This window comes from Orcinus orca, chromosome 1 (genome assembly GCF_937001465.1).
Source record: "Orcinus orca chromosome 1, mOrcOrc1.1, whole genome shotgun sequence".
Lineage (NCBI taxonomy): Eukaryota > Metazoa > Chordata > Mammalia > Artiodactyla > Delphinidae > Orcinus > Orcinus orca.
In genome coordinates, this window is record NC_064559.1 from 37,374,487 (window position 1) to 37,395,786 (window position 21,300).

General features: G+C 40.8%; 1 protein-coding gene and 1 long non-coding RNA gene across 2 annotated transcripts in view; both read left to right on the top strand.

Moving 5' to 3' along the window:
• CR1 (complement C3b/C4b receptor 1 (Knops blood group)) overlaps positions 1-21,300 on the top strand; it is a 276,865-nt gene that overhangs the window by 248,042 nt on the left and 7,523 nt on the right. The gene's annotated exons all lie outside the window — the stretch shown is intronic.
• Positions 1,298-19,639, top strand: LOC125962666 (uncharacterized). Its single transcript, XR_007474152.1, has 5 exons — positions 1,298-2,012; positions 8,728-8,921; positions 9,429-11,285; positions 16,272-16,374; positions 17,310-19,639. It is a non-coding gene; the product is annotated as an uncharacterized LOC125962666 (long non-coding RNA).

The following is a 21,300-nucleotide window of genomic DNA, read 5'->3' on the forward strand; positions in this document are numbered from 1 at the left end:
TTACCAAGGCTTGATCTGTGACCCAAGATGTGATCTATCCTGGAGAATGTTCCGTGCACACTTGAGAAGAAAGTGTAATCTGCTGTTTTTGGATGGAATGTCCTATAAATATCAATTAAATCTATCTGGTCTAGTGTGTCATTTATAGCTTGTGTTTCCTTATTAATTTTCTGTCTGGATGATCTGTCCATTGGTGTTAGCAAGGCGTTAAAGTCCCCCACTGTTATTGTGTTACTGTCTATTTCCCATTTTAGAGCTGTTAGCAGCTGCCTTATGTATTGTTGTGCTCCTATGTTGGGTGCATATATATTTATAATTGTTCTATCTTCTTCTTGGATTGATCCCTTCATCGTTATGTAGTGTCCTTCCTTGTCTCTTTTAACATTCTTTATTTTAAAGTCTATTTTATCTGATATGAGTATTGCTACTCCAGCTTTATTTTGATTTCCATTTGCATGGAATATCTTTTTCCATCCCCTCACTTTCAGTCTGTATGTGTCCCTAGGTCTGAAGTGGGTCTCTTGTACACAGTATATATACAGGTTTTGCTTTTGTATCCATTCAGCCAGTCTATGTCTTTAGGTTGGAGCATTTAATCCATTTACATTTAAGGTAATTATCGATATGTATGTTTCTATTACCATTTTCTTAATTGTTTGGGGTTTATTATTGTAGGTCTTTTCCTTCTCTTGTGTTTCCTGCCTAGAGAATTTCCTTTAGCATTTGTGGTAAAGCTGGTTTGGTAGTGCTGAATTCTCTTAGCTTTTGCTTGTCCGTAAAGCTTTTGATTTCTCTGTCGAATCTGAATGAGACCCTTGGCATGTAGAGTAATCTTGGTTGTTCTTCCCCTTCCTCACTTTAAATGTATCATGTCATTCCCTTCTGTCTTGTAGATATTGTGCTGAGAAATCACATGTTAACCTTATGGGAATTCCCTTGTATGTTATTTGTCATTTTTCTCTTGTTGCTTTTAATAATTTTTCTTTGTCTTTAATTTTTGTTAATTTGATTACTATGTGTCTTGGTGTGTTTCTTCTTGGGATCCTGCCTGGGACTCTCTGCACTTCCTGGACTTGGGTGGCTATTTCCTTTCCCATGTTATGGAAGTTTTTGACTATAATCTCTTCAAATATTCTCTTGGGTCCTTTCTCTCTCTCTTCTCCTTCTGGGACCCCTGCTATGTGTATGTTGTTGCGCTTAATGTTGACCCAGAGGTCTCTTAGGCTGTCTTCATTTCTTTTCATTCTTTTTCTTTTTCTGTTCTGCAGCAGTGAATTCCACCATTCTGTCTTCCAGGTCACTTATCCATACTTTTGCTTCAGTTATTCTGGTATTGATTCCTTCTCATACATTTTTCATTTCCGATATTGTATTGTTCATCTGTTTGTTTTTTTCCTTAATTCTTCTAGGTCTTTGTTAAACATTTCTTGCATCTTCTCGCTCTTTGCCTCCGTTCTTTTTCCGAGGTCCTCGATCATCTCCACTATCATTATTCTGAATTGTTTTTCTGGATGGTTTCCTATCTCCAGTTCATTTAGTTGTTCTTCTGGGGTTTTATCTTGTTACTTCATCTGGTGCATAGCCCTCTGCATTTTCATTTTGTCTATCTTTCTGTGAATGTGTTTTTCGTTCCACAGGCTGCAGAATTGTAGTTCTTCCTGCTTCAGCTCTCTTCCCTCTGGTGGATTAGGTTATCTAAGAGGCTTGTGCAAGCTTCCTCTTGGGAGGGACTTGTGGTTGGTAGAGCTGGGTGTTGTTCTGTTGGGCAGAGCTCAGTAAAACTTTAATCTGCTTGTCTGCTGATGGGTGGGGCTGAGTTCCCTTCCTGTTAGTTGTTTGGCCTGAGGCGACCCAGCACTGGAGCCTACAGGCTCTCTGGTCAGGCTAATTGCTGACTCTGGGAGGGCTCATGACCAGGTGTACTTCCCAGAACTTCTGCTGCCCGTGTCCTTGTCCCTGCAGTGAGTCACAGCCACCCCCTGTCTCTGCAGGAGGCCCTCCACCGCTAGTAGGTAGGTCTCGTTCAGTCTCCTATGGGGTCACTCTCCTTCCCCCTGGGTCCTGATGAGCATACTACTTTGTGTGTGCCCTCCAAGAGTGGAGTCTCTGTTTCCCCCAGTCCTGTCAAAGTCCTGCAATCAAATCCCACTAGCATTCAAAGTCTGATTCTCTGGGGATTCCTCCCCCTGTTGCCGGACCCCCAAGTTGTGAAGTCTTACATGGGGCTCAGAAACTTCACTCCAGTCGCCAGACTTCTGTGGTATAATTGTTCTCCAGTTTGTGAGTCACCAACCCAGCAGTTATGGGATTTGATTTTATTGTGATTACACCCCTGCTACCATTTCATTTTGCCTTCTCCTTTGTCTTTGGATGTGGGGTATCTTTTTTGGTGAGTTCCAGTGTCTTCCTGTTGATGATTGTTCAGCAGTTAGTTGTGATTCCAGTGTTTTCACAAGAGGGAGTGACTTCACGTCCTTCTACTCTGCCATCTTAAACCCATCTCCTTGGTTACATATGTTCAGGTGAACATACATGTAGTAAGTTATACCAATATTTTAAATTTATTATGTTATGATAGAAAAGTTTTCATTATAATTTTATTACCCCTGATTCTGGTTATTTCATTTCTTATGGCTTCTCTTTTATATTTTTTTCTGTTTTCTTTTGAGTAGTGCCAGAGGTAGTATATTTATCCTGCTGTTATTAAATAATCAATAGAAAAAAATTGTCCAGCAGTAATAATAATCTATGGTAAAATCTCAGAGATCATCCACTTAAAATCATAAATATGTAAACCATAGTAATACATAGATGTTTTTACACAAAATAATTATTATGTACAGAACCCAATCACACACAACTAAGTTTCAACTATGTAAACAACGTGTCTGATAACTATCAAATATTACAAGAATAGTATTTTAATTAGCTGTATTTTAGGAAGTCATTTGATTCTTTTTATTTGTTATTTAAATTCATAGTAAAATCATTCATAGTTAAAAAATTTAATTCTAGAAAAGGCAAAACTATGGAGACGATGAAAACATCAGTGATTGCCAGGGGTTGGGTAGGAGGTGGGATTAATATACAGACCACTGAGAAATTTTAGGGAAATGAAAGTACTCTGCATGATACCATAATGATGGATACATGTCATTATATATTTGTCAAAACCCATAAAATTTGCAAACCAAGAGTGAACCCTCATGTAAACTATAACTTTGAGTGATTATGATGTGTCATTGTAGGTTCATCAATTATAACAAATGTAACTCCCTGGTAAGGGATATTGATAATCGGGGAGACTATTTTAGAGGGGCAGCAGGTATATGAGGAATCTCTGAACATTCCCTCCAATTGTGCTCTAAGCCTAAACTGCTCTAAAAAACTTATCTTAAAAAATTTTTTTTTAATTAAGTTATTGTTTACCACTCTCTCTTTTATCCCAGGTATATCTTTCTTTGTGGTTTGATGACTTTCTTTAGTGGTATCCTTAAATTTCCTGTCTATCTTTTGTGTATTTACTATAGGTGTTTGTTTTGTGGTTATCATGAAGCTTATGTATAACAACTTATTTCTGTAATAGTTTATTATAAGCTGATAACAACTTAAGTTTGAGCCCATTGTTAAACTCAGCATTTTTACTCTCTCCTCCCACAATTTATGTTTTTGATGGCACATTTTACGTCTTCTTATCTTGAGTATTCTTTGAGTAATTGTTGTAATCATAGTTGTTTTTACTAATTTTATCTCTTAAACTTCATACAAGATTTATAAGTGGTTAACTCACTACCTTCACTATTTATTTACCTTTCCAATGAGATTTATCCTTTCATTCATGTTCTTATTACTAATTAGCTCCCTTTCTTTCAGCTTGAAGAATTCCTTTTAACGTTTCTTGCAAGACTAAAAGAAAAGCATTTTAAAATGCTTTTTTCTTTTTGTTGCACTGTTTGAGTGAGTTCCACTGCCCTGTCTTCCAACACACTGATTCTTTCTTTGCTTCATCCAGTCTGTGGTTGAGTCCTTCTATTGTAGTCTTCAGATCAGTTATTGTATTCTTTAGCTCTGTGGCTTCTATTTTGTACTTTCTTGTATTTTCCGTCTCTTTGTTGGTGTTCTCAATAGGTTCATCCATTCTTCTCCCCAGTTTGGTGAGCATCTTTATGGCCATTACTTTGAATTCTTTATCAGGTAAATAACTTACCTCAATTTCATTATTTCCTGAGGTTTCCTCTTGTCCTTTCATTTGAATATATTCCTCTGTTTCTTCATTTTGTTTGACTCTCGGTTTTGATTCTTAACAGCAGATGAAACAACCACCTCTCTCAGTATTGAAGGAGTAGTTTCATGTAGGAAATAAACCTCATTCAACTCTGCCTCAGCCCCTCATTGTCTGTCAAAACTCTGTGCTTGGCCAGAATATCTATTATATTTTGAATAGTTCTCAGTAGTTAAGGATGTACCAAGACATGTCAGTGACCCAAAGGGAAGGATCTCAGCACCTAGATTCAGGCTGACTGGAAACCAGACTGTCAGGCATCAGCTTTTAAGAGTATGCAAATACATACAGTCCTGTGGTACCACAAGCATAAGTTCCACTGTTCACCAGTGCCAGGCCAACTGGAGGTGTCCCCTGAGTAGCTGTCACAGAAATTGGTGCTCCCGATGAATGTATAAGCTCTGTTCTGGGTGATACTGGCAAGCTGAAGCAAGGCAGAAGCGCCAAGATGATGTATACAGCCTATATTCCCTGAGAGCAACTCCATAGGCCACTAAATGTGTGCCGAACCTGAAGACTGTTCCTCAGACCAGAGCTCCAGGACAGGCACAGAGGGCTTCTTCACAGAAAGTCTGGGGAGTGTGCCCCAATCCACTGTCTGTGCAGTGCCTTGGGAGTGGTAGCCTGCCAGAACCATCTCTCCAGTTGCCACAGTGCTGTGGGACCCAGGATGCAAGACCCCCAGCCATCAGAGCCAGGCCATCAAGGGGCATCCCCTGGGAAGCAGCAACAAAAACTGGGGCTCTAGACAAAAACCACGGCACCAGTCACACATAAAGCTACCCTCCGGGAGACACTGGTGCACTGGAGCGTGGCAGAGGGTGACCATGAAGATAGTGCCCAGCCTCTAAGTTCTCTGGAAAAGATTACAATAAGCCCCAAGATCCTGCCTAATCAGAAGCCCACCCCTCAGGCTGCAGTCAGGATGATCAGTTAAAAAACCTTCACAGGAAAACCAAGCTCCTGAGCCTGTTTCCTCTTGCCATGCCCAGGGGATGATAGCTGTTTAAAAACTCTCTCTCCATTGGTTACAGTCCTGTGATACCCACTGGCCCCCAGAGCCAGGTGATGTAGAAGTGCCCCCTGGCAGCAGTCTAAAAAATTGGGGCGGGCTTCCCTGGTGGCGCAGCGGTTGAGAGTCCGCCTGCCGATGCAGGGGACACGGGTTTGTGCCCCGGTCCAGGAAGATCCCGCATGCCATGGAGCGGCTGGGCCCGTGCACCATGGCCGCTGAGCCTGCGCATCCGGAGCCTGTGCTCCGCAATGGGAGAGGCCACAACAGTGAGAGGCCCGCACACCGCAAAAAAAAAAAAAAAAAAAAAAAATTTGGGGCACCAGAGAGTGGTATGAGATCCTTTCTGGGTGACACCAATTATTAAAGAATCATGGCAACAGGAATACAAGGTCCCCTGGTACCCAGAGCCATGGATAAAGAGGTGTCCACTAGGAAGAAGCCACAAAAAGTTGGGGCACTAGACACATGCAAAAGTTCCCCTCCAGGAGACAGCAGTGCTCTGAAGCATGACAATAGAAGAGCGTGAAAATGGCATGCACCAGTCTATGTCCCCAAGTGTTTGAGCAGGCTCCAAATGTGTGCTAAATAAGATGCTTTCCCCTCAGGCCAAGGCTTTAATCTAAGCAGATGAGCCTCTTTCACTTTATGTCTGAGCACTATTGGCTGCCTCTGAGCTGGGCCCTGGGGTGGGCAAGTCTGGGCAGGAGCCCTTTAAGAGTGGTCTCTCAGATCGTTATCATCTTGTGGGTCTTGGGTAGTGATCCCATTGGTTTTCAAGGCCAGATGTTTAGGGGTTTCTCTCTCAAGTGTATGTCCCCAAAGTTAGAATGTCTGGTGCGGGGTCTGAAACCCTTGCTCTTCAGGGAGAATCTCTGGGTTCAGAGTTCCCTCCCGGTTGTGGGACATCATGGTGGGATAGGGTTTATGGTGAGATAGTTTCCCAGGTTCTGCTACCCACCTCGATGTCATTTACATCTTGTTTGGACAATGTGTAGTTCTCACTCAGCCAGGCCTTCAAAGGTTTAAAGAGGAAATTGTTCCATACGTAGCCGTAGACTCAAGTGTGTCCATGGGAAGAGGCGAGTTCAGGACTTTGTATGTTTCCATCTTGAAATAGAACCTACTTCTTATTCATTTTTAATACATTGTATATCGTTCAGATTGAGGCTCAAATGTGTTCTGATGCCCTGAGAACACACCAACTGGGCTGCGAATGGAGGCAGCCAAAATCTGAGTCACAATATGCTCTACACAATATATTCTCTAAGTCTATAGCTTTTTACTTTTATGGGGATTTTGTTCTTGACGGCTTCTCTCGTCTTCTTATGCTGAAATGGCTGGCTTAGCAGTGGAATGGGAAGAATCCAGGCTGGCACATAGGGACCAAGCAGAGGCTTATAATTCTGGAGGAGGAGTTGGGAGAAAAGATGCAGGGGGATGGGTGACTAACTGTACTGTAAGCTAGGTGAGGGGTCTGTTGGATGACACTTGGGCAAAGGTATCCCTTGTTGAGGCCAGAAAGGAGAGCTTTCTAGGAAGTGTAAGAATGGAACTAGCCACCAGCACTCACAGCTCTGTACTGGATGGCCAGTCCTGGAAAGCAAAGGAACATTCTGCTTGTAGTCTTAGGAACGTTTTAGTAGAAAAAACACAGACAAGGCATTGAAGAAACATTTATTCTACTCACAGTTCTGCCCTGTGGCCTTAGTTTGCTTACCAGTAAAAAGTGGGTACTGAACTAGCACATCTTTTAAAATCCACACTCTCTAAGTAGGATTTTTAAGCTCCCTGGCAAGCACAGGATATAGCAGAAGATATTTCCTCGTAACTAACAGGTACTTTGCTGTTCTTTCCTCAGTTTGTCAACCACCACCAGAAATCCTGCATGGTAAGCACGCCCCAAGCCACAAGGATGACTTTTCCGCTGGGCAGGAAGTGTTCTACAGCTGTGAGCCCAGATATGATCTCAGAGGGGCTTGTTTCCCTGCCCTGTACACCCCAGGGAGACTGGAGCCTGGCAGCTCCCAGATGTGCAGGTGCCTATATTCTTATCTGGTCTGAGGATCAATTTCTTTGTCCCTCACATGGACATCTCACTCCTGTGTTTTTTTTCCTAGTGAAATCTTGTGCTGACTTCCTGAACCCCCTCCCTAATGGACGTGTGCTCTTTCCACTTAATTTCCAACTTGTGATAAAAGCATGCTTTTTTGTGATGAGGGACTGAGGGACCCTAAAAGAGAGACCAGGGACTCTGTGATGGATAGTGACTCTCTTGGGTTCAGGGGTTAATCCACAAAGGGAAGCTGACCTATGGAATAGAAGTACCCGGAGGACTAACTGCTGGGCAGTTTTGAAATAAGTGTCACGACTCGGGAGCATCACTATGAAGGAGATGAGAAAATGGCATATGTAATTCAGTGTCAAATACAAACAGAAATATAGACAGTGATCTTGAATTCATGGTTAGAACTTGAAGTAAATGGGGAAATAGTTGTTTGGAGGCAGGAAAATGTAACTTTCTAGGAAAATCTGCTAGTGAAAGGCTTGACATGTAAGACAAAAATTGTTTGCAATGTGATAGATCAGGCAAAGGTTGTTTCAGGAAAATAAAAACCAATCAAGAGTGGAATTTGTAATACTGTACGGATAAGAATTAATTCAATCATATATCTTTGCATCTGTAATATCTTGGTCTTTGGGATCATAATGGCCAATGTTATTGTTTCAAGAAGTATTATTAACTGTTCATGTGGGTCTGGTACTCTCAGTAGAATGCAATGTCTGTGAGAGGTAACAAGACTGGGTAATACAGTAGTTACTCTAAACAATTTCCAAGGAATCTTTGATATTTACAAAGTCTGCCACCCAATAATGATGAGCAGATTTCATAAGATCCACAGGATCTAATAATAATCTGGGCATTTCAGTGGCAGAGACCTCTGTGAGCCCCTTCTGGCCATTACAGCTCTGGTGGCAAGAAGAACAATGTCGGTTCTCTTTCCCAATGTTCCCTGCTTTGCTTCCCCAAGTCGGGAGCCAATCTTGCTCATGACCTACTAATGAGGATAAGAGGAATGTCAGAGGACTGTCAGTGAGAAATGCAGAGTGGGTCTAGGGCACTGGGGAGAGTCCAGCTCTGTGTTCAGGGACTTCTGAGGTGACACTGGGCTATGTCTGTTTGACTATTAAGCGTACAAGTTCTGATTACTTTGTCTGTCACAGGACACCGTGATACTTTAGAATAATTTGGCTTCTGAATTTCTGCCAGCTACCGAATGCAAGTCCTTAATGAAGTGAGACTTCTGCCTTGTTCTGAACCTAAGAAACAAATGGTATTTAGGCTGAAGTGAAAAAGCTGAGCATCTATCAGTGAAGAGATGAAGGGAGAAATGGGAATTGCTCACCTATTTGCTACCCTTTTTTTCCTTAGGTTCTGATTAAAAGACAGCTCTGCCAGCCATTGTGTCTTAGTTGGAATGAAAACCCCTTGAAGAGCAGTATTACTGTGTGTGAACATAAGTACAAATAATTCTGCAGCCTGGATATATCCTCTTATATTTTTCCTAGTGTGTTTCACCTCATGGAATCACCTGTTGTCTGGATCTTTATTTAGCTAAATTACTGGTAAAATACTTCTTTGTTGTAAGAATTTTTACAAGGTCTGGCAGGTCTTATACATCATGTGTTCATGTTACTAATCTGTAAGTAACTAGTTTAATGTTGGTGTTGAATTTTGTGGGGAATATGTGGGGAGAAAGTAGATGACATAAAGGTATGCCAAAATTTATTTACTTTTTAAGTTTCATCACTGAGGACTAATCTCTCTTAAATTTTTATGTCCTTTTATCCCTCACATAGGTGAACTATTTTTTCAGCCTCTCATTTAGTCCATAGTATTTATGAGGAAGGCTTCCCATGTGCCAGGACTTTCCATGTAGGGGTGTGCTGAATAGGAAAGTCTTATCCCTGCTCTCATGGAGTTCATTTTCTATTTGGGGAGGCAGACAATAAACAGGAAAATAAGTCAGTAAACAAATGAAAAATAGAATATATAAAATAGTATGTTAAAAAGTGATGTGCTATGGGACTTCCCAGGTTGCGCAGTGGTTAACAATCTGCCTGCCAATGCAGGGGACACAGGTTCGAGCCCTGGTCCAGGAAGATCCCACGTGCTGCGGAGCAACTAAGCCGTGCGCCACAACTACTGAGCCTGTGCTCTAGAGCCCACAAGTCACAACTACTGAGCCCACAAGCCTCAACTACTGAAGCCCATGCAACTAGACCCCTTCCTCTGCAACAAGAGAAGCCACCACAATGAGAAGCCTGTGCACCACAACGAAGAGTAGCCCCCACTCACCACAACTAGAGAAAGCCTGCATGAAGCAACGAAGACCCAACACAGCCAAAAAAAAAAGGGATGTGCTATAGAGAACAAAAACAGATTTATATGATAAATTAGTATGGTTCAGGGAGGTGAGTCAATATTTGAAATGTTGAGGTGAAGTGCCTTAAATTTCCGAATGACTTGTTTAAACAAAACATACCAAAGACTCAGAAATTAATATAGTTAAAAATATTTTATATACGAAGACATTACTGATGTATCCTACTCTGTTTACTAAAGCAAGGCAAGATTTTTAAAATCCCTTCCTGATGATTAGAAAATGTTTTATTTTGGATTTCATTAAAGTACTTTCCTGGAAATCTATTTGGACATCTTATGGGATTATGATGGAACTTTTAAGAACACTCGATACGTATAAAATTCATATATACAGTAAACTTGACCTTCCTGAAACACAAAAAGCTGAAAATAAGTTAGGTAAACTTTGGAGAAATATAAACACACAGTTAAGAGTCCAGATACGAGGAGTCAATCATTGTTTGATGTACTGAGGCCCTCATCTGGAGACATTCCCTATGGAAAAGAAGTACAGTGGACCAACTGTATCTACAGGTCTGCATCCGTGGATTTAATCAACTGAGGATTCAACTAACTTTTTTTACTGAAAAGTAAAACTTAAATTTTCCCCATGCTAGCAACTATTTACATGGTATTTACATTGTATTAGCTATTATAAGTAATCTAGAGATGACTTAAAGTATACAGGAGGGGGTACTTAGGTTATATGCAAATACTACGTTAAGCCAATTTATATCAGGGACTTGAGCATCCATGGACTTTGGAATCCCTGGGGATTCTGGAACCAATCCCATGTGGATACTGAGGGCAACTTTATCTTACAAATGTGACCTCCCCCTCCAAGACAGAGAGATGACCTTCAGCCTCACTGGGGACAGCACCACCCACTGCACAAGTGACAGTCAAGGGATGGGGTTTGAAGCAGCGCCGCCCCTCACTGTGAACTTTCTGGTCCTACTGGTCAGTGCACATTTCCCCACGATCCAGAAGGATCAGTGTATCTAGATGAAACCTCCATGTTTCTATAGTGACAATCGTTTTTGCTTGTGATATAGCTTTGTTATGAATGTCAGAGGCAAAATTACCTGCAGGATGAATAACAGATGTTTTAGATGTGCTACAATCTGTCCCAGTTGGTGGTATTCTGATGACCCTTCCCTCTGGAGTGAGGAGGGTGGGATGGTGAGGAGAGGTGGGAGCAGAGAGAATAAGTAAAGGCCAGATTTTACAGGGAATATTTTCAAGGCACTGAAAACAAATGCCAAAGAAATAGTCTGTCATGCCATCTCTACTGAGTTGTCCTTATACTAGATAGATGGGTGCGCAGAGCAAAAAGCACATGTTGATGTCAGTAATTTACTTCAGAACTGATGATGTTACTGAGTATAGGAGATGGCAGAGTAGGAAGACCCTGAGCTTACCTCTTCTCACGGGACATCAAAATTATAACTATTTACAGAGAAACTAATTGATGAGGATGACCAGAACCTACTAGAAAAGAGCTTCTACAACTAAAGATATAAAGAAGGCATCACAACAAGATGGCTAGGAGGGGCAGAGTCAAGGTAAATCGAAGACCCATACTCCTGCGTGGTGACTCCCACAAATGGAAGAGTAACTACAATTGCACAGGTTCTCTCCAAGGAGTGAGGGGTCTGAGCCCCACATTGAGCTCCCCAGCCTGGGGGTCCTGTGCCAGGAGAGTGAGCACCCAGAATGTTTGGCTTTGAAGGCCAGTGGGACTCTAGGAAATAGAGACTCCACTCTTAAAGGGTGCACACAAAGTCTCACATGCTCCAGGACCCAGAGCAGAAGCAGTAATTTGAAAGGAGCCTGGGTGACCCACGTACTGATCTTGGAGAGTCTCCCAGAGAGGTAGGAAGCAACTGGAGCTCATCCTGAGGACAAAGACACTGGCGGCAGCCATTTTGGGGAGATCCTTCTATCATGTGGACATTGGTGCTGGCAAGCGCCATTTTGGAATTCCCCCCATTAGCTTTTTAGCCTCAGGACCCAAGCCTGCACCTACTCACCAGCCTGTAGGCACCAGTACTGAGCACAGCTCTACCCACCAGCAGGCTGCCTTAAGACCTCCTAAAGCCAAAGATAACCCTGGACACAGCCCTGTATGGCAGAGGGCCCAGGACCCAGCACCACACATGGTGTAGTCACTAGACTTGGGACTCCCAGGGTCCTTGTGGCCAGAGACGCTAGGACCCAGCCTCACCCACCAGTGGGTGGACACCAGCCCTATAACAACTGCAGGTCCACAGCCTGCCATGTCAGGACACAGCCTACCCATCAACAGGCTGGCACCCGCCCCAGGAACCACTGGGCTCCAGCCCCACCCACCAGCAGGCCAGCATCAGCTCTGAAATTGAGCCTCTCAGCCAACCTCAGTGGATCTGGCCCCACTCACCAGCTAGTCAACACAAGCTTCAGGACAACCCAGACCCCACAGGCAGCTGTGTAAGGACCTGGCCCCACCTACCAGCAGTTCAACACCAGCTCTGGGACCACAGTCAGAGACCACAGATCCCAGTTCTGCACACCAGTAGGCTGGCACTAACCCCAGGACCTGGTTTCACCTACTGGACCTACTGGTGGGCAGGTACCAGTTTCAGGATCTCCTGGGCCCCACCCCCACCCACCAGCCACTGGTCCCAGGTCCACCACAGCCCACAGCCTTCCTTGTAAGGACCCAGCCAATGTACCAGCAGGCTGGCAACAGTCCCAAAACTGCCCAGGCTCTGGCTCAGCCCAGCAGCAGGCCAGCTCCAGCTCTGGGACACTATGTGACCCTCAGCCAATGGCCGTGGATTCCAGCCCTATGCACCAGCGAGCTATAACAAGCTTCGGGATTCCCAGGGTGCTCTAGCCAGAGTCCCCAGGAAATGGGTCCACTCACCAGTGAGCCAGCACTAGTCCTGGGAACCCATGGGCCCTGGACCCACCTACCATCATGGCATCAGCAGTTATGAGACACCTTAGTCACTTTAGCCAGCCACCCCAGGATCCAGCCCCATTCACCAGTGGGCCAGCACTCGCTTTGGGACACCACAGGACCTGCAGCCAGCCATGTCAGGAATCAGTCCCACCCACCAGAAGCCCAACAGTAGATCCGGGAACCCCAACCCTACAACCACCCACCCTGGAACCCAACCAGCTCTGCCAGTTCTACCAGTGAGCCAGCACTAGACCTGGGACCCACTGCAAAGCCAGCCAAGTCATAACCTAGCCCCATAAACCAGTGGCTAACAGCCTCCACACAAGGCAGGGCCTGGCAACAAACTGAACTGGGGGCCAGCCATGACTACCAGGCCACCCACAGTAGTCAGTCCACCACAAAAGAAGGACTCATGCAGCTCACATAAGGGGCAGCCCTAGAGCATATAAGCTCTGGTGACCAGAGAGGAGTGTGCTACAGGAACACATAGGATGTCTCCAATAAAAGGCCACTTCTCCAATATTAGGAAACTTAAACAACCTACCAGATACATAGAAATAAAGTCAGCAAATAAGGCAAAAATGAGGCTAGAGAGCCATGTGTCCCACACAAAGAAACAAGATAAAACCCCAGGAAAAGAACTAAATGAAGTGGAGATAGACAATCTACCCAAGAAAGAGTTCAAAGTAATGACTGTAACAATGATCAAAGAACTCCAGAGAAGAATGGATAAATAGCACAAGATGTTAGATGCTTTTAACAAGAGGTATAAAATAGGAAGAACCAGACATGAAAAACACAATAACTGAAATGAAAATTACACTAGAAGGAATCAATAGTAGATTAAATGATACAGAGGAACGGACTAGTGAAATGAAAAACAGACTAGCGGAAATCACTAATGCTGAACAGAAAAAAGGAAAAAGAATAAAAAGAAATGAGGACAGTTTAGGACAACTCTGGGACAACATAAAACATACTAACATTCACTTATAGAAGTCCCAAAAAGAGAAGAGAGAGAGAAAGGGGCAGTAAACATATTTGAAGGCATAATAGCTGAAAATTTCCCTAACCTGGGAACAGAAATAGACATCCAAATCCAGGAATCATAGGGAGTCCGAAGCAGGATTGACCCAAAGAGGACCACACCAAGAAGCACTGTAATTAAAATGGCAAAAATTAGAGGTAAAGAGAGATTAAAAGCAGCAAGGAAAAAGCAACACATTGAGTACAAGGAACTCCCATAAGACTATCAGCTGGCTTTTCAGCAGAAACTCTGCAGGCCAGAAGGGAGAATCATGATATATTTAGAGTGATGAAAGGGAAAAACCTGCAACCAAGAATACTCAACCTGGGAAGGGTTTCATTGAGATTTGATGGAGAGATCAAAAGTTTTACAGGTAAGTTAAAGCTTTAGTACCACCAAACCTGCTTTACAAAAATATTAAAGAAACTTCTCCAAGTGAAAAACAAGAGGCCACTACTAGAAACATGAAAATTGTGAAAGGAAAAAGCTCATTGGTAAAGGCGAATATAGAGTAAAGGAAGTAAATTAACCACATACAAAGCTAGTATGAAAGTTAAAAGACAAAAAGGAGTAAAATTATCTGTATCCACAATAATCAGTTAAGAGCTACACAAAACAAGTAGATGTAAAATACAAGGTCAAAACCAGTAATGATAAGAGGAGGAAAATACAAATGCAGGGTTGTTAAAATGCATCAGCAACTTTAAATAATCATATAAATATATACAGATTGCTATATATGAATCATACGGTAACCACAAACCAAAAATAGATACACACACAAAAAAGAGAAAGGAATCCAAACATAACACCAAAGACAGTCATCAAATCACAAGAGAAGAGATCAAAGAAAAAGAAAGGGATGAAAAAGAACTACAATAACAACCCCCAAACAATTAATAAAATGACAATAAGTACATACCTACCCATAACTACTTCATATGTAAATGGCTTAAATGCTCCAGTCAAATGTTATAGACTGGTTGAATGGATACAAAAACAAGACCCATATATATATTGCCTACAAAAGACTCACTTCAGATCTAAAGATCCACAAAGACTGAAACTTAGGATATGGAAAAAAGTATTCCCTCCAAATGGAAATCAAAAGAAAGTCAGGGTAGCAATGCTTATATCAGACAAAATAGACTTTAAAACAAAGAGATAAAGAAGGACTTTACATAAAGATCAAGGAGTCAATCTAAGAAGATATAACAACTGTAAATATATATGCATCCAACATAGATTTAGGAGCACCTAAATACATAAAGCAAATATTAACAGACATAAGAGGAGAAATCAACAGCAACACAATAATAATAGGGGACATTAACACCCCACTTACATCAATGGACAGATCATCCAGACAGAAAATCAATAAGGAAACACTGGCCTAAGTGACCCATTATACCAGGTGGACTTAATAATATATACAGAATATTCCATCCAAAAAGCATAATACACATTCTTTTCAAGTGCACATGGAACAGTCTCCAGGATAGATCACATGCTAGACTGCAAAACAAACCATGGTAAATTTAAGAAAAGTGAAATCAAACCAAGCATCATTTCCAACAATAATGCTATGAGACCAGAAATCAACTACAACAGAAAAACTGCAGAAACACAAACAAAAGGAGGCTAAACAATATGCCACTAAACAGCCAATGGACCACTGAAGAAATCAAAGAAGAAATTTAAAAAATATGTGGGGACAAATGAAAATAAAAACACAACAATCTAAAATTTGTGGGACTCAGCAAAAGTAGTTGTAGGAGGGAAGTATAGCAATATGACCTTACCTCAGGAAGCATGAAAAATTTCAAATAAACAACCGAATCTTACACCTAAATAGCAAGAAAAAGAACAGAACAAAACCCAAAGTGAGGAGAAGGAAAGAAATCATAAAGATCAGAGGAGAAATAAATGAAATAAAAACTAAAAAGACAACAGAAAACATCAATGAAACAAAGAGCTGGTCCTCTGAAAAGATAAACAAAATTGATAAACCTTTACCCAGACTCATCAAGAAAAAAAGGGAGAGGGCCCAAATCAATAAAATCAGAAATGAAAAAGGAGAAGTTACAACTGACATCACAGAAATACAAAGGATAATAAGAGACTACTACATGCCAATAAAGTAGACAACCTAGAAGAAATGGACAAATTCCTAGAAATGTACAATCTCCCAAGACTGAACCTTGAAGAAATACAAAATATGAACAGACCAATTACCAGTGATGAAATTGAATCAGTAATTTAAATTAAAAAACTCCCAACAAACAAAGGCCAGGACCAGATGGCTTCACATGTAAATTCTACCGAACATTTAACTGTGCTGGCTCCAAAACTAACAGCACAGTACTGCTTGACAGCTAAATAAATTCAACTCCAGAAATAATGTAAAAACTAAGAGACAACTTTATTGGAATCTCTCAAAGAGGCTCAAAGAAAGATTACACTATGTGATGCTCATGAAAATGTCCTAAAATCCACTCTACCCATTTATATCCCCCAGGGTTCCATTCCTTAAAGCAACTGCTTTCCTAAAACCTTGCTTCTCTCTCTCCCTCTCAGACTCTCTCTCAAAAGCTCCAGCTAAAGTTGGCCTGTCTGTCTTCTACTACGCCCTTACCATCTGAATCGTCTAGTTCATCAAAGTCTCCATGACATTTCTAAGGTAAATGGTGTTTCTTCTCTACAGATCAACAAAACACAACACTGAAAGGGGCGCAGGGAAGTGCAGAAAATATCTTAGAATGTGGGGTTGGGAGAAAGGGTGCACATATATGTTTATGCTGGCACATAAATATGGGGAAATTGTTTAACCTCACTAAAACTGAAAGAACTGCAGAAGAAAAGAACAAGGTACCATTTCTTTGCCCATTAAATTGTCAGCAACAGAAGGTTCTTATTTGACCCCCAATAAAAAGCAAAATGTGGTGAAACTGATATCCTCATATGTTGAAGGTACAATTATAATTGGCAAAAACGCTATGAAAAACAGGTATGCAATGTATGTAGACAGTAACACAAATACTCATGCCAATTAGCCCTCCTAGAAATCCAATCTAATGAAATAATGTAAAATACAAAAACATTTCGTGCATTTTTATCAAGGATTTCATTACAAATAAAACTTGAAACAGCTAAACTCTACAATAGAAATCTTGGACTACACTATGATACGTTCACTAGAAAAGTTTATATTACTTTGCCTCTGTCATTATATTCACTCCTATTGTATCACTGTGTAAACTTTAAATGCATGGAAAAATTTACCAGAAAGGAATGTACCACAACATTTCAGGGTGGTAGGATTATGGATGATATTTTTCTTTTGCTCTGTTTTATAAATCTTCTGCTGTAGTTATATTATTTTTATGACAAAAAATATTACATTAAAAAGAAAAAAACAGACTTCTCTGAGTACACAAAATGAGATTGTGTGAGTAAAACCAATGGCTTTTTATATCATAAAAAGCTTTTTATATCAGAAAAAAATAAGACTATGTATTGAAAAAAAATCAGGCTGAATTATAACTGACTGAGAGTTCCTGTTTGATCATATTGTGTGCCAGACTGACGTTTTTTATGGCTTTTGCTTCCTTTTAGACACAAGTGATAATCTCATAGTTGGTAAGTTTTATGAAGAGTTTGCCAAGGAAACCTAGCATCTTTAACAGTAAGTATCCACTTATAATAAATGAAATGTAAAAAGAGAGATCAAAATATCCTAGACTGCAATTTTAATTAGAAAGAAAAGAATAATGAATTCAGGCCATAGTGTAGCAAAACTGGTATCCTTATATGCATATAGAGTGAGTGCCTTTTATCAAAGTTTCTATACTATCTTTGAACCATTATAAAAACTGAATCGTTCTTCCTATTTTAATGTGTTTGGAGAAGACAAATTGCTCTTTGTTTTATAACCTAGGAATGGCCTTCAGGATGGTAATTGTGCCCGTTTGCACAAATTGAAAGCCACAAAGACCAGTTTTCTAAGCCCATTTCTGTGATCTGCCTATGTGAGAGGAATAGTTCTGTGGTAGAGTTTCTAAGAGAATCAGTAGAGTCTGCTGCATAGAGTAGCTCGTGCCTTGCGCCTCACACAAGAGACATGCAGGGTCATGGCGAGCTGAGCAGAGGAGCTCCAGTGTTTGTTCCCACCCACCTGTTGAAAGGCTGCTGTTGGACAAAGGTCACAAACTGCTCTCTCACAGCTTACCTGTAACCCTGTGGTAATAAGACTAATATGCTAGATTAAACCAGGAGCAGAGGGGAGTTCTTAAAGATAAGCCTGTGGGGGGTGTTTTTAGTAGCAGAATTTGTAGTTACATTTTTTTTTAACATCTCTATTGGAGTGTAATTGCTTTACAATGATGTGTTATGTAGTTAAATTTTAAAAACTCATTGGCAATCTCTAGTAGGACTATATATTAAGATAGAATTTAAAGCCTGCAGGTTAGGGACTTCCCTGGTGGCGCAGTGGTTGAAAGCCCACCTGCCAATGCAGGGAATGTGGGTTCAAGCCCTGGTCCAGGAAGATCCCACATGCCCCGGAGCCACTAAGCCCAGGAGCCACAACTACTGGGCCTGTGCTCTGGAGCCCTCGGGCCACAACTGCTGAGCCTGTGTGCTGCAACTGCTAAGGCCCATGCACCTGGAGCCCGTGCTCTGCAGCAAGAGAGGCCATTGCAATGAGAGGCCCGTGCACTGCGATGGGGACTGGCCCCCACTTGCTGCAACTAGAGGGAGCCTACATGCAGCGACGTAGACCCAACGCAGCAAAAAAAAAACAAAAACATCCCCTGCAGGTTAAAATATACACCATGACCCCCTAAAACTCCTATAAGAGAACGTCGGCAAAGCATTCTCTGACATAAATCACACTAATGTTTTCTTAGGCCAGCTCCTAAGGCAATGGAAATAAAAGCCAAAATAAACAAATGGGACCTAATCAAACTTATAAGCTTTTGTACAGCAAACGAAACAATAAACAAAACAAAAAGACAACCTATGGACTAGGAGAAAATATTTGCAAATGATGCGACCAACAAGGGCTTAATTTCCAAAATATACAAACAGCTCATACAACTCAACATCAAAAAAACAAACAACTCAATCGAAAAATGGGCAGAAGACCTAAATAGACATTTCTCCAAAGAAGACATACAGATGGCCAATAGGCACATGAAAAGATCCTCAAGCATTGCTAATCATTAGAGAAATGCAAATCAAAACTCCAGTGAGGTACCACCTCACACCAGTCAGGATGACCACCATTAAAAAGTCTACAAATAACAAATGCTGGAGAGGGTGTGGAGAAAAGGGAACCCTCCTACACTGTTAATGGGAATGTATACTGGTGCAGCCACTATGGAGAACAGTATGGAGGTTCCTCAAAAAACTAAAAATAGAGTTACTATATGATCCAACCATCCCAATCCTGGACATATACCTAGACGAAACCGTAATTCAAAAAGATACACGCATGCCCTATGTTCATAGCAGCACTATTTACAATAGCCAAGACATGGAAACAACCTAAATGTCATCGACAGATGAATGGATAAAGAAGATGTGGCACATATATACAATGGAATATTACTCAGCCATAAAAAGAAACGAAATTGAGCTATTTGTAATGAGGTGGATAGACCTAGAGTCTGTCATACAGAGTGAAGTAAGTCAGAAAGAGAAAGACAAATACCGTATGCTAACACATATATATGGAATTTAAGAAAAAAAAACAGTCATGAAGAACGTAGGGGTAAGACAGGAATAAAGACACAGACCTACTGGAGAACGGACTTGAGGATATGGGGAGAGGGAAGGGTGAGCTGTGACAAAGCGAGAGAGAGGCATGGACATATATACACTAACAAACATAAGGTAGATAGCTAGTGGGAAGCAGCCGCATAGCACAGGGATATCAGCTCGGTGCTTTGTGACTGACTGGAGGGGTGGGATAGGGAGGGTGGGAGGGAGGGAGATGCAAGAGGGAAGAGATATGGGAACATATGTATATGTATAACTGATTCACTTTGTTATAAAGCAGAAACTAACACACCATTTTAAAGCAATTATACCCCAATAAAGATGTTAAAAAAAAAAAAGATGTGGTATACATACACAATGGAATATTACTCAGCCATAAAAAAGAATAATGCCATTTGCAGCAACATGGATGCAACTAGAGATTATCATACTAAGTGAAGTAAGTCAGAAAGAAAAAAAACAAATACTATATGATATCACTTATATCACTTAAAATATGACATAAATGAACTTATCTATGAACCAGAAACAGAATCACAGACATAGAGAACAGAATTGTGGTTGCCAAGGGGGAGTGGGGGTGGGGGAATGTTGGATTGGGAGTTTGAGACTAGCAGACACAAACTATTATACAGAGAATGGATAAACAACAAGGTCCTACTGTGTAGCACAGGGAACCATATTCAATATCCTGTAATATACCATAACAGAAAAGAATAAGAAAAAATATATATATATATGTGTGTGTGTGTGTGTGTATGTATGTATATGTGTATATATATATATATATATGTATAACTGAATCCCTTTGCTGTACACCAGAAAGAAATAGAACATTGTAAATCAACTATACTTCAATTAAAAAAAAACAACCTGCGGGTTATATTTTCCATGCATTCAGTTACCTCTTTTGCTGCCTAGACAAGTTCTTTGTTATGATCTTCTTTATTTTGCCCATCATTGTTTCCTGTTGGATAATTCTACAGCACACAAAAAAGGTTAAGTACAGCCATAATCTCCTAGAAAATGTTTAAAACTGTACTTGCCTCTTCTTGTGAGCCAAAGAGAGGTAAGAGAAAGCCTCAAAAGAACAAAAACAAAAACCTACATAAACAGACGCAGTCATTCTTATAAAGACCTTTGACACACATTGTGGATAGAGAAGTATTTACATTAAACTAAATATATATGACATTAAAAGTACTTTAAAAAAAGTTTAGAATTTTAAGGACTCGAGTTTTACAAAAGTAGGTGTAAGGGATTTTTCCAAAGGTGTTGATGAGAACGTTGGTATCTCAGTCTTACTGAGACACTTCAGATTCTGACCTCTGTACAAAGACCCTATCAGGGCACTAAAAGTTAGATAGTGTGTCTCACTGGCATATATACCCAGGCTGCCAGTGTGAAATAGTTGATGTTTTGCTTTGGGTATTAAATAAATAATAAACCTTTTATAAACACCATTTACTAAATAAACATTTTCACTGGGAAGAGAACATATATAAGCTTTTGCACTAGTTGATTTAATTATAACAAAATTAGTGAGGTCAAAGTCAATGAGATCAATTTTATAAGCTTGATGGGCAAACTCTATAACCATGAGAAAATTTTTAACTTCAAATTAACAGTTTTCTATAGCAAACATGCTCAGCACATGCAGTCTCCTAGGGAAGCTTTACAGAAATTGAAGTTTTGATAGTTCACAGAGGATGCCAATATAAACTTTTAATAAAGAATATCACAGCAGAACTTCTTACAAACAATCTAGTCAGGAACTCAATTTCAAGATAGAATAATTGGTAGAGATTTAAATTTAAGTTAAATC